We start from the raw sequence: 13330 nt of genomic DNA on the forward strand, positions 1-13330 counted from the left end.
TGGCATTTTCAGATGAATATAATCGGAGAAATTAGAGTTAAGAGTCTGAAGATCAGAATAGTGCTATGATTAATTTAGGTTGGGGAGGTAGAAGAGAGCTGGTGGTAGATGATAACACTGCTTGATAAGTGTATGTAGGATGAGAAGAAAAGAGAGACAAGGATAGAATTTGGAGAAGCTTCAGAACATAAAAGGAGGGTAGGAGATGATGAGCTTAAAAGGATGCTGGAGAGCAATAGCCATAGAGAGGAAGAGAAAAAAGAGAGTTTCATGTTAGAAACCGTGAGAGGACAGTGTTTCAGTGAAGGATTTAGCAATAATATTAGACTCCAGAGGGATCATGGAAGGTAAAAGCTAAAACTATTGGATATTCTTTTTTTTTTTTTTTTCTCCCCCCGCATCAGCAAGTGTTCAGGCTTTATTTACAATGCTAACACTGCAGGGAATGAACAGCCTCCATCTGGGCCTCTCTGGTCAAAACCACCTTTTTGAGTCAGAGGCCCAGGCCCAGGCCTCCCAGGTCATGGTACTCTGCCCTGAAGCCAGAGAAACTGATGGACTGGGGCCGCCAGGCTGGGCAGGTTCATGAGGCAGGTGGTCTGCATGGCAGTTAAGTCAGGGACAGTCACCAACAACCAAAGCTGGGGGTGCTGCCACAAAAGTAGACATGTGGGCACGCTGGGAAGAAGAACGGGTCAGTTTTGCAGAAGGGGTAACAACCTAGGGTGTCAGGGGTTGTGGGCTGATGTGACGGACCCGCAGGGTCCACTCCAGGATCTCCAAGTGATCCTCCATGCTGCTGTATCTGAAAATGTCACACGTTCTGTCCCGATGTCCCCAGGAATCTGACTCCATCAATGGTGGCCTGGTAGAGTTTGATGACTAGCTGGAGCATGGAGTAGGCAGTGGCCAGCGGGAACATGCAGGGGTGGAGGGGCTGCTGGGGGAGTGTGTAGTTGGTGGGATCAAACTCGCCAGGCATCACGTCCACCGGCACTGAGGGGCTCAGCTGCAGGAGAATCTCATCCAGCATCTTCGTGACCTCCACGCTGGCTGCCTGGGTTTTCTTGGTGAGGTACTTGGCCTTGTTGATAGAACCTCTGCTCTAGGTGGTGTGGCCGAGGGGGTTGCTGGCAAGGATGACCCGGGAGACGTGGGCGGCGCTGTACTGCTCCCCTTCGTCCTCAAGCTGCCCCGTCACCACGTCCACCAACAACTGGGTGCCAGCCACCTCTCGCCCCCACCTCCACCCAGGCCCAGGCCAGACACCAGCAGCAGGAACCTATCTGTGTCAAGCGGGGGTGCGGGCTTCTGGGGAGCGAGGTCAGCAAAGCAGTGGTCTTCCATCAGAAACTTCCCGTCGTCTCTCACGGAGCCAAACACGGCCAGGACTGGCCCTGTAACCAACTTTGACACGTCAATAGTGCCTTTTAGTTTGATACGCTGCAGTTCATCTTCCAAGACCAGCTCGTCATCTGGGTGGATGTATTTGCTGCGAGGAGGCTGGGGGAGCAGGTTGTGCTCCTAGCTGATCTCCCGCAGGATGGAGGGCTACAGCTGCATGGACTTGAACAGAGTGCCCGCCAGACAGCACTTCTCCCGGGGCTGCAGCTCGCACAGCTTCTTCACTACCACTCCACTGCCCCAGTGCTGCTGGGCCCGGTTCTCCTGGAAGGGTCTCCTATGGATGAGGCAGGTGGCATAAATATGGGAGTACTGCCGGCTAAAGCCGTGCTCTCCGCGGGACGCGCCCCATCCCCAACTATTGGATATTCTAAATGGATCATTGATGGATATGATATAAGTTCCTTTCCGTAGAATTCTGTGCACTTCTGTTTATTCCTTGACCCATTGTGACTTTCTGTGTGTTATAGTGGGTCAAGGAATAAACAGATGTGCAAAGTTGAGATTTTGAAAGTGAATTTCCTTTCAAGTTATAGAAACTTGTAGGCAAACAGAAGAGCATATTTAGGGTAGTGCCTATGGGGTGTTTGCATGATTAAAGAAGACTCTTAAAAGATACGATGATGATGTTCTTAGGTTTGCGTAGTGAGAGAGAAGGAACCATGGAGAACGGAGGCTGAAGGATGAATAAAGGAGTGGGGATAATTGAGTGAACAATAGCTCAGAGAGGCAGAGGGATAGATAATGAAGTTGCTGATTCGGTTTTCCTTGTCCCATGCTTTTCTTGTCCCATAACACACTGAACTGGGCAGGACGCTTCTTTGTAAAACCTGAATATTAACTTGGTTTCTGTATTTATCTCCGCGGTGTTGAATTGAAAGAAACACAGTCTAGCCACCAAAAAAGTAAGTACGTTTTTTTATTGGTGTCCCTCTAAAAATGCCCAGGGCAGGGATAGTACCGTCCTAGCTTTGAGCAAAACTTTAAAAATTTCTCTTTTGACATCTCTTTCCTTTGACAATTTTTTTTTCACTTATTACAGCTGCATTTACTACAATTTTCCATAGTGTATTATTGGACAATGAAACAGACTACCCTTCCTTTTTCAACCTTTCTTTCTGTTCCCAAAGTCACACGCTTTTGAATCTGGCATAAAAATCTCTCCTACTCCCTCTCTACTTTCCAAAAGAAGTTCGCCCTATTGGCGTGAGGACTTGATGATGGATGGAAGAGAGCAGACAGGCATATGGAAATAAGAGGAATTAAAGCCAAATAACCGACCCACTAGTTGTCAAACTTGAACATTCATCAAAAACACCTGGACAGCTTGTTAAAGCCCCCGTTACTGAACTGTACCTCCAGAGTTTCTGATTCACTAGGGTCTGGGGCGGAGTCTAAGAATTTGCATTTCTTTAGGTTTCCATATGTTGCTGATGCTTTTGTGGGACACACTTTGAAAAACCACTCAACTAGCTCGCTTAATAGGCAGCAAATCAGAGCAGACTCGGGAGCAATGGAATAAGATTACTAACATGAAGTATGAGGCACAGTCTTTATTACAAACAAAAGGGCAAGTCTGCTTATTAGAAGGCCTGAAACAAGATCTGCTTGATGCTGAGCTCCTGACTGGCCCAGGGTCATTTACTCCTTGCAGGGCTTCACTGGGTCCACAGTTTGATAAAGAGGTACATATAGGAGTGGTAACTGGCTGAGTCAGGTGTTAGGACTGGAGGGATTAAAAGATGGACCAGGAGGCAGGCTTTTACAAATTAGTTTTACAAAGGACAAGCAACTGAGGCAAGTGAGGTAAAAATTAGTATTTCAATATTTTCCCCAGAGAGTCTCAAGAAGTTCTGTGACTCATTCAAATGTAGTTTTGCAGCCAGACATAATTTTCTGACCCTTTAAATGAATGTTTTTTTCCACCTACAATGTATCTATTTACAAGCAATTACATAGCTTATGAGTCTAATGTCTATGATAGCTTTACCAATTTTGAGAAGTAATAAATTCCCAGATGCATGTCTTAATCTATGTAATTATGTATAACTTTAGTGAAATTGAAGCCATACATTTCTAGTTCAAGTTAAACAATCAAATTTCCATATTGTTGAATAGCTAAACAGATTTTATGCTTATGATATCCCTTAAGAACTTGTTAATGTACACTTTACAATGTTGTGTTCCACAGAAAACATTGACTTATGTCCAGGTAAACAGATGCCAGAGCAGGGAAGAATATTATGGGAATGAGTCTTTATTTTCATAAATTCTCATATAATTTTAACAGGTGAAAAAACATGTCTCATTTCCCTTAAGATTTACCTTTTCTAAGTAAGTAGTATCTAGAATTTCATGTTGCTGTATCTATTGCTATGCAGTTGAGCAAGTTAGACTGTAAGGAAATAACCATATTGGAGAGAAGAGAAAAACAACAGACACATAATCACCTAAACTTTGGACAAACCTCTGAAATGGAAGCCAATCTAGCAATGAAATCACAATGAAATTATAAATTTATGGAGGAAAAGCTGGGAGGTTAATTTTACCCTTTAGAACCTCAATGAAGCACAAAATTCAGGGGAAAAACTAATAATTATGACGAAGAATTGTAAGATTTGGAACATCAACTCAGCAAATGAAGACATTACCACATGGCAGACATTAGCCAATAAAAGTCATCCAATCACTCTAAAATGAGCTCATAACACAAAATGTGAGCACTGTGGATTTCCAGAGAGATGGTGCATTTATTAAAAAAATCCATTTATTACTTTCTACAACTGAACTCATCCAATGCACATTTACTGAGCATAGACAATGCATGAAGAGCACAGACAATGGGCTTGCACTTTGTGTGAAGTGCTTAGGAGGATTAAAGAATAAGTTAGATACAGGTCCTGACCTTAAGGAGCTTACATTTTTTTTTTTTTAAATGTGTGACTGAAGGGAAAAGAGATGAATAAATAACCATAAGATAAGGTGAGACACCAAAGATAAAAAGCAACTCTTTTGACAAGGCAGAAAAAAATGAGTATGAGAAACTGGGGAGGAGGCGAAATTTAAGATGACCTTCAAGAAGGAGAAGCAACTGAACTGAGCTTTATGGCATGCATAATAGTCTTTGTTTTTTTATTTTTAAATTTTCTTAAAGTATATACTATATCATTACACTGAAAATGCCCCAAAATACACCTACCAGTGGCAATTTAATGTAAAACCAACACACTTTAACATGTGAATCAAAGCATAGTACATAGGAGTATAAAAAGATTGGTGGATATGGGTGATATACCAGACAGAAAGTTAGTTTATGCACCAGCAACAAACCTCTCATGTATCTCAGTGGCTTAACATAACTACAGTTTATTTATTATTTACACAAAATTGGCTGCAAGTCTGCTCACTCTTTAGCAACTGTTTGCCATGCAGTGTCTCAGGGACCTTCTCTCTGGTATTATCACAGAGCCTCCTCTCTGATCGCTGTATCAGGAAAGAGAGTGCTAGTGGATTCATCTTGACAATTAAATACTCTGGCCTGAAAGTGATATATGGGGCAATGAGTCACAGGCCATTGGCCAAAATTAGTCACATAGCCGTGAGTGCCTTCAAGTGTTCAGAAAAGTGTAGTTCTCTTGCATCTTCAGATGGGGTTGGATGTAGGTGGGATGTGGCAGAAGATGAGGTTGGAATGTTAGGGTTAAATCAGATTCTGAAAGACCTGATGTGGTTTGATAAGAAATTTCACCTTGGTTTTATATGTAGTGGAAAAACAAAGGTTTTGAATAGGGAAGATATAATAGGCACTGTGCAGAAAATGACTTTGGTAAAAGGCACAGAGGGTTGTTTGGAGGTAGGCAGAACCTTCAGAAGACTCATGGAGAAGCTGGAGCAAGTAATTGGGTTCTAAGCAACGCAGTATTAAATAATAGCATGACTGGAAAGGATGAAATGGATTAAAGAAATTTTCACAGGTCGGTTTAATTGGAATTACTTGATATAATGACTGAAGGAGAAGGAAGAGTTAAATATAATTCACCTTTCTATCTTGGTTTACTGAGTGGGTGGTGATGCTGTTAACTGATGAGATAACCATTTACCCAGAAGCAGCAGCAGACTTGGGGTGAACTTGATTGTGATCCTTGCAAGAAAATCACTTGGAGATACTGACCAAGCAGTCACAAATACATTTTTGAATCAAAGAAGAGAGGCTAGAGCTAGATATGGAAATATGGAAGTACAGTAGCACCCCCTTATCCTTGGGGGATATGTTTCAAGACCTCTGGTGGATGCCTGAAACCAGAGACAGTAGTGAACTCTATACATACTATGTTTTCTTCCCTATACATACATGTCCGTGATAGAGTTTAATTTATAAATTGGGCACAATAAGAGATTAACAATAATAATGAATAATGAAATAGAACAATTATAACAGCATACTGTAATAAAAGTTATGTGAATGTTCGCTTTCTCTCTCTTTCTCAAAATATCTTAATATTTCCAGGCCATGGTTGGCCATGGGTAACTGAAACCCTAGAAAGCAAAACTGCATATAAGGAGGAGCTACTGCACTTGGCCTCAAGATGACAATGGAGGCTGTGGGGTTTCCCAGGGAGAAGAGGCTGAGGATGAAACTCTGGGAAACCTTCACTGTGTGAAAAGATGGATGCAAAGCCCAGGTCTGCTCATTTCTAGAACAGAAGCTTTGTATTAGCCTAGGGCTGCTGTAATGGAGTACCACAAATGAGGTGGCTTAAACTACAGACACTGTGTCACAGTTCTGGAGGATAGAAGCCTGAGATCAAGGTGTTAGCAGAGTTGGTTCCTCCTGAGGGCTGTGAGGGAGAATCTGTTCCATGTCTCTCTCCTGGCTTCTGGTGATTTGCTGGTGATCTTTGGTGTTCTTTGGCTTTAGCTAAGTCACTCTGATCTCCGACTTGATCTCCTTGTGGTGCCCTCCCTGGATGCACGTCTGTGTCTGTGTTCACATTTCCCCTATTTATAAGGACACCAGTCAGATTGGATTAAGGCCCACTCTAATGACCTCAGTTATCCTGGTCATCTGCAGACTCTATTATCAAATAAGGTCACATTCACAGGTACTGGGGTTAGGACTTCAACATATGAATTTTGGGGTAACAAATTCTATCCATAAAAGGCTTCTTCTACTCCTCCTTCTAGCATGATTTGGAGTAGGGAGAAAGAAGCCAGACTGCAATAGGCCGATAATTAATAAGAGATTTTTAAAAAGCCAAGGCTGGGAATGTAAACTATTTATTTGGAACTACATCCATTACAAGTCAAATGATGAGGGCAAGGGCTCCGTGGCTCATACAATTTCCAGAACAAACTCCTTTACAGTTTGCCAAAGAATCATTCAAAGTCTATGGTATATTAAGAGTGCTTGCTTGCTGCAAGATTCTTTCTTCAAACTAAAACACATGGGCTTGCTTGTTTGGCAAAGAATGCATATATCCCTAGAAGATGAGCTAGTAATCATTTGCTTTGCATTTAGTGTAATGTGCTCTTTTCTGATGAAACTTGGAAGTTTGAGTTTGAAAAATGATGTGTCTAAGAGAGAATGGACTAAGCAATTTTAGATGTGGCAGAGCAATAAAAAACATTCTTGCCATAGATTCGTTGGAGGTGCAAGGACACAGATTAACCTTGGGAGGTATATTATAGCATTTATTTTTTCAAAAGAAAGGAAAGACTTGGTATTTAAATTCTTGCTTTCATTTGAGGAAGGAAAAATATAAATCTTGGGATATCTGAAAAATATTAAAATGTTCACAGAATTAACCGTCAGTGATAATATCAAATGTCATATTTCTACTCCATCTCATATTGGGAAAAACTGATGCAACCAAATGGTGGTATATCAGGCTTTTTCCCTAAGCATTATGGTGTGTTAATTTTCTACCAAAAATTTTGGGTATTAATATGGGTATTCAATTTTGTTTTGGGTCTTAGATGAGGTGGTTTTGTGATTTGCAGTTGGATTTAACATAAAAACAAAGAATTGAAGTATTTTTGTAACAGAATTTTAATAGTATCTATCTTTCAATGACATTTCTTTATCCTCTTTTTTTTTTGTTTTAAAAATGATACATGTTGAGAGAGAAGCTAATTGAATACATTTTTCCTAAACATTATACATTAAAATCAGTGATGCTTCTACAGCAATCATGTTCTGAAAGAGCACTTTCATATCTTGTGGGTTTTTGTTCTTTTACACAGTTCATATGAGTGGAATATACTGTTCTTGGGAATAAATAATGATAATGTAGACAGATATTGAAGTTATCTCTACTCTGATGGAAGTTCAGTGTATGTTGCTGATTATGTATGATACATTTTCCATAAACAGGCATAGAGTGACCCCAGTGGAAACTGAGCTTGCAGGGTAATTGTGCTCAGTATTGTTTCCCTATCATGCATGCCTATCATTCTATTCTCCAGTTGGTCTTGGAGACTTCACTGTTGCTTCTGAACCTGGTACTAGGAACCGAGCCCTTTCTTTATGGTTTGCCTTGTTTCGACAAGTGTAACACCATCTCTCCTTATTTCACCCACATTTCTACATTATTCTGATGGCAAAGGATTAAAACTTCTTTTATGAGAAAACACTAAAAATGTTAACTCAGAAGAAGGTCTGTGAAAAGAACACTGAACTCGGGATCAGAAAACTTGAATCATTTAGGTGCTATTTAGCCTTGTTAGTCTACTTATGCACTGCATTCTTGGACAAGATATTTGACTCCTTAGTAATTCATTATTTCAGTAAGCCATTAACTCATTCATCTATTCATCTACTCCTTTTCACCAAGCATTTATTGAATGTTCCCTGTGTTTTAAGCACTGTGTTAAACACAGGATGGTAAGATAAAAATCAGACATTCCTTTAAGGAAGGCATTCACAGATAAATTAGGAAGAGTTAAAAAATTATGATAGGAATGATATGTTACAGTAGAGATAATCATTAGTAGAATAATGTGATTTCTATTGCTCTTTTTACTTTTATAAGTTTACGGTTCTAATTCTATAAAAGTTCTAAAAGTTATTCACATACCTTTTGACTGTGGGAAAAAACAAACCTAGAGATACAAAGATAAAAAAGTAAACCTGTTCCTGTACTTAATGGGCCTCTGGTTTAGAAGGAAAATGGATGGGTAACTGAATGCGTGTGTGTGTGCGTGTGTGTGTGTATACCTTATTTGTGTCTTTGGAGTCCTTGGCCTACAGCATTGCTCTATTACTGCAGGCATCCTAGCTTGCTGGGCAGTAATTCATTCAAAGTAAGGAATTTGAAGTGAGTGGCAGCATGAGTGGTGCTAGATGGAGTAAGGAAAGAGACACAAAACTTTGTAATTCTCATTTCCATATGTGGGTCAAAATGGCAAGGGAAGTCAGAGAGGCCAGAAAGCAATAAGACTCCAGAAAAGTACTTGGTATTCCTTCCTGAACCCAAAGAAAATTTATAAAGAGTGTAGGCAGTCCATGATTTACAGAAATATATGGCCAAAAATGAGTCATAATAATGAACGTTTCTTGTTTTCTAAATGGCTATAGATTCCATTTAGGCCCTAGTAGAGTAATTGCCTTATAAGACTAAAAATTCTCTTTAGACAGTCTTGATGGTTAATACATACTACTCCAGAAGTCTACTTCGAATACTTTTCAACCACGGTTTTAACAAAAAGGAACTAATAATATTTCCACAGGTAGACTTTAAAAAAATGTAATAGAGATCACATGATTGACATACTTTCTCTGTTTAATCACACAAACATAATCCAACTCAGGAATTTCAGAGTTAATACAGTGAATTAGTTTCAAAGTATTAGAAGGGCTGGGGCACTGATTGAGTAAGGTTACCTAGAAAGTAGTACCTATATTAAACCACTACTACCCATAGGCCTAGAAATCCAAAGGAGAAAATAGTGTTACCTAGAGTCCATATGCAGGTGAGATTGCTGAAGTTGAAATTCGGTTACCTGAGTAGAACTTGGAGCCACATATACCTATCATTGTTATGGCTGCTGAAACTGCCTTTAGAAGCTGGGAAGAAAATGGCCTCCTTCTTTCTTCACTTTTCTTCCAGTGCCTGCCTTCCACTGGCAAAAATCTAACAGAAAGTCAAGGGAACTTGGGAAAAATAGCTTTGCTGGCTCCCTGTCCGTGAGGTACAAAAAAGGCAGAGAAGAACAGAGGAGGAGCCGGGAGACAACACCCCCTCCAGAACACATGTCATTGTCTCTTCTGTCTTTAATAATCTGTTAATTTTCCTGAAACTCCTTCATCACTATGATGCAGTGAAGGGAAGAGTGAGTTAAACTAAGGGAAGGAGGAAGATGTTACATAGCGACAGCTACTGAGAGAAGAGAAGGGAAATTAGGCAGAAAGGTCTGAGAAGAGGGAAAACAGAAAAGGCATATGAATGGCAAGGGGTCAGATAAGAGTTCTGTCAAATGTATGCTTAATTGGGCTCAAACCTTTTGGGTTGGAGTAAAGTGAAGGCTAACAGAAAAATCTAGTTAAAATTGTGGGGTTCATAGATAAGGGGAGGGGTTAAGTTAAGCTTGATAGTTGCTTCAGGTTCTATCCTGAGAACTTTTCAAATTCCTTGAAGAAATCCCATGTTTATCATGGTACAACACTAATATGGCAGCACACGATTGGTCAATTAGAAATGCTGAAGGAAGCATTAGACAAGTGTATTAAATAATGCCCCTGGTTGCCCATGGCCCATGAGATTATCTAGGGATTCCATAATTTCTAGAGTGTCCTGTTATTAAGAGAATCAGTGCAATGCAAGAAGCCTGGGGTTGGAACAACGATGCTGCAGAGTACAGGGACTGTGATATAGGAGGTTACAGCAGGATCTAAGGACTTTGGGAATAGTTACTACCGTGACCTCTCTGTCTCCTCTCCACACCCCCAAAGCACTGGGCAGTAAAAAGCACAAAATATTGCACACTAGAACAGGGTGTTCAATAACCTGATACAGAGGGGAACAGACCAGCAGAGGCCAGCAAAGACCCAGACGCTAGTATGTAAGTCACCATGAGAACATGGGATTATCCTTTTATACCCAGAGAGGACCTTGGGAAAAAGAGAAGGAGGTAAGATCATTTGAGAGGGAGAGAATCAGCTTTAGTACAGAGTTTTAAGCACAATTTTTTTTTAAAAGCAATTTAAAGTTCAAACTGGAAGATTACAACGTGGATATATGCAAAGCAAGATAAGGTGAGTTACATGGCAGTGGGGGGAATTCACACTGTAGAAGCTTATTCTTTGTCATGTCATGCTTCTGATATTATGAAAGACGTACTACTTATAATTGGTTATAATGGAAGTCAACATTTTTCCAACTGAACCCCTTTTAGAATAGAAAGTTTAAGATTTCAGGCTGGGTGCAGCAGTGCCAGCCTGTAGTCCCAGCTACTCAGGAGGCTGAAGTGGGAGGATCATTTGAGGCCAGGAGTTCAAGGCTGTAGTCTGTGATGATTGTGCCTGTGAATAGCCACTGCACTCTAGCCTGGGCAACATAGCAAGACTCAGTCTTTAAAAATTAACAAATAAAAGATTTCAAGTGGTCTGTGATATATAAAGTAGAATAGTTCCAGAAAATTAGTTACTTTCAAATTATTGATATTTATTATTTCCTGTGATATAACATAGTTAAAGCTAATTTTCAGGAGGAAAGTTTCATTTTGTAATTATTCATTATTTATACTCTGATGGGGATGGGATGTGGTATTTTTAAGACTCTACAGAAAACATGACCTTTCGTTCTGAGAAGCTCATAATTGAAAGTGATTCATTTATTTGCAAAGATAGGGTTATTGTAGGAACAAAAGGATAGTCTTTATTAAAGTTTATAAGCCAAAGGATATGAGATTATTTCCATTTGTCCCCATCTTTCCATAATGCTTTTGTAATGGGAACAAATATTAAAATGATCCATTCTTGTCTAAAAAGGTTATATTCAGATTTGGACAACTTAATAAATAATAGAGAACTCCTAGGTAACCCACCGACCATGGGATCTTGACCCCAAAGGTGTCAAACCACTTTGAAGTAATCCAAAAGCGCATCAATTGTATTTTTGTATATTTTATTTATGTTTGTGTGAACTACCATATTAAATTGCATTAAATAACTACTTAAATAAGTAAAACAATAATTTAGAAGTAAAACCATTTTATGTTTGGGCTTAGACTCCTCTAAGCAATCTATACAGACTAATTATTTGTGCCCGTACATGCATGGTGATCTCAAAATGAATTCATTTATTGTTTTATGCATTAACTTCTCAGGCTGCTTGGGTATCATTCTCTGCTGGCTATTATATTATCAGGTCACCATCATGCTAGACTGTAGGACATGTTAGCTGATAATTCCTGAAAAGTGCTTACTTTTGAAATAAAAAGCAAAGCAAAAAAAAAAAAAAATCAAGCCACAATGCTGACTGAAAAAAATATTTATATTTATATTAAAGCCCTTAGCTAGATTCTCAGACACATCACTGCTTAAAATGCAGTCACCTGACAAAAACAGTTCTAATTATTACCCCCTTGGGCGAACATTTTTCAGAGTGACTGGCTAAAATGCACTCCAGCTCATAATTTCTGTCTCTGACAGTGGAAGACATAACCTAGTTTCCTCTAATGCAAAAGTCTCTAATCTAGAGGGCAAGACCCTGCTCAGTATAACACTGAAGGGAGAAAATGCAATTTGAGCACAAGGAAATTGCACACATAGTTGGATAGTTCTACCACTCTCGGTTTTTTTTTTTCCTCCTTGGGTTTAAATGTCTTGTTTTATTTTATACTAAATTATGACCTGGCTGAAATTGCTATGTTTTCTTTGTCATATTCTAGAAACCTCTTACTATAAAAGTGAAGGTTATGCGATAGTTCCATACTTTCATTTTTTAAGGGGGTGGGAGTGCTCACATTTTGACAGTTCAGCAGTGAAAATATTAAAAGTTACTGTGCTTGCTACAGCAATATTTTTTTCCTTTGAATAATAGCTCTTTTGTCTTGGCAAATGGGGCATATATACTGCATTAGGAAAAGGTAATTAAATCTTTTTGAAATGACAGAAGTGCAGATTTTTTGATTTGGACTAATCAGTAACAATTTCATTGTTGAATCTCTGAAGGAACAAACTTTTATTATTGTTGGGAGAGGTGAATTAACCTCAAATTGTTCTGGTTCACTTCACAGGCGGTGGCTGAGTAATACATCACCCTGAAACAACTGATAAGCCAGAAGACGAAAGAAGTTTCAGGGAAGTCAGTCAGAAGTCTTGGAAGGAATGCAGCTATGGGAGGGCATTACTGGGAATTTTCATGAACAATTTTATTTCTGTGAATTGGAGAGTCATTGCCCCTTTCCCATCTCTTTCTGCTGACAGCTGCTGCTTACCTCCTTCCTTCCAGCTGGGAGGGCAGCCGCATGGCTGCGTATGCCGCTGACGCCAGGATGGCTCCTTAGCGAGCAACCAGGGCATCAGTTTCCTCCTGGAGACTGCACATGTCACCTTCACGTCTCATGCATCTTCCATCATTTATGTGAATATATCAAGAGGCTCTGGTAGAAGGCACTAGGCTATGAAAGTGCAGTCTAACCGATGACTGAGAACAAAAGCCGCCTTCAGCTAGGAATGATTCGCTACTGTGGTAAAAAATACTTTCTTTTTTCCTCCAAAATGACTTTGAATTCTAAAGATTTAATAAATAGCCTTCCTTATTTAGGAAATAAAAGTGAAAGGATAGCATAGAGAAAGGATTATTTAAAGAAACTGATTTTCATAAACATTTATAAAATAATGGTATACAAAGGCATGACAATATTATAGTATGAACTTGTAATTTCAGGAGGAAGATTTGTCTCCAACAATTCTCAAGCGTGC

General features: G+C 39.6%; 1 pseudogene; it reads right to left on the minus strand.

Annotated features, from left to right (window-relative positions):
* Window positions 1-493: 493 nt before the first annotated feature.
* Window positions 494-12875, minus strand: LOC126956148 (DNA polymerase delta subunit 2-like; annotated as a pseudogene).
* Window positions 12876-13330: the final 455 nt, after the last annotated feature.

This window comes from Macaca thibetana, chromosome 6 (genome assembly GCF_024542745.1).
Source record: "Macaca thibetana thibetana isolate TM-01 chromosome 6, ASM2454274v1, whole genome shotgun sequence".
Lineage (NCBI taxonomy): Eukaryota > Metazoa > Chordata > Mammalia > Primates > Cercopithecidae > Macaca > Macaca thibetana.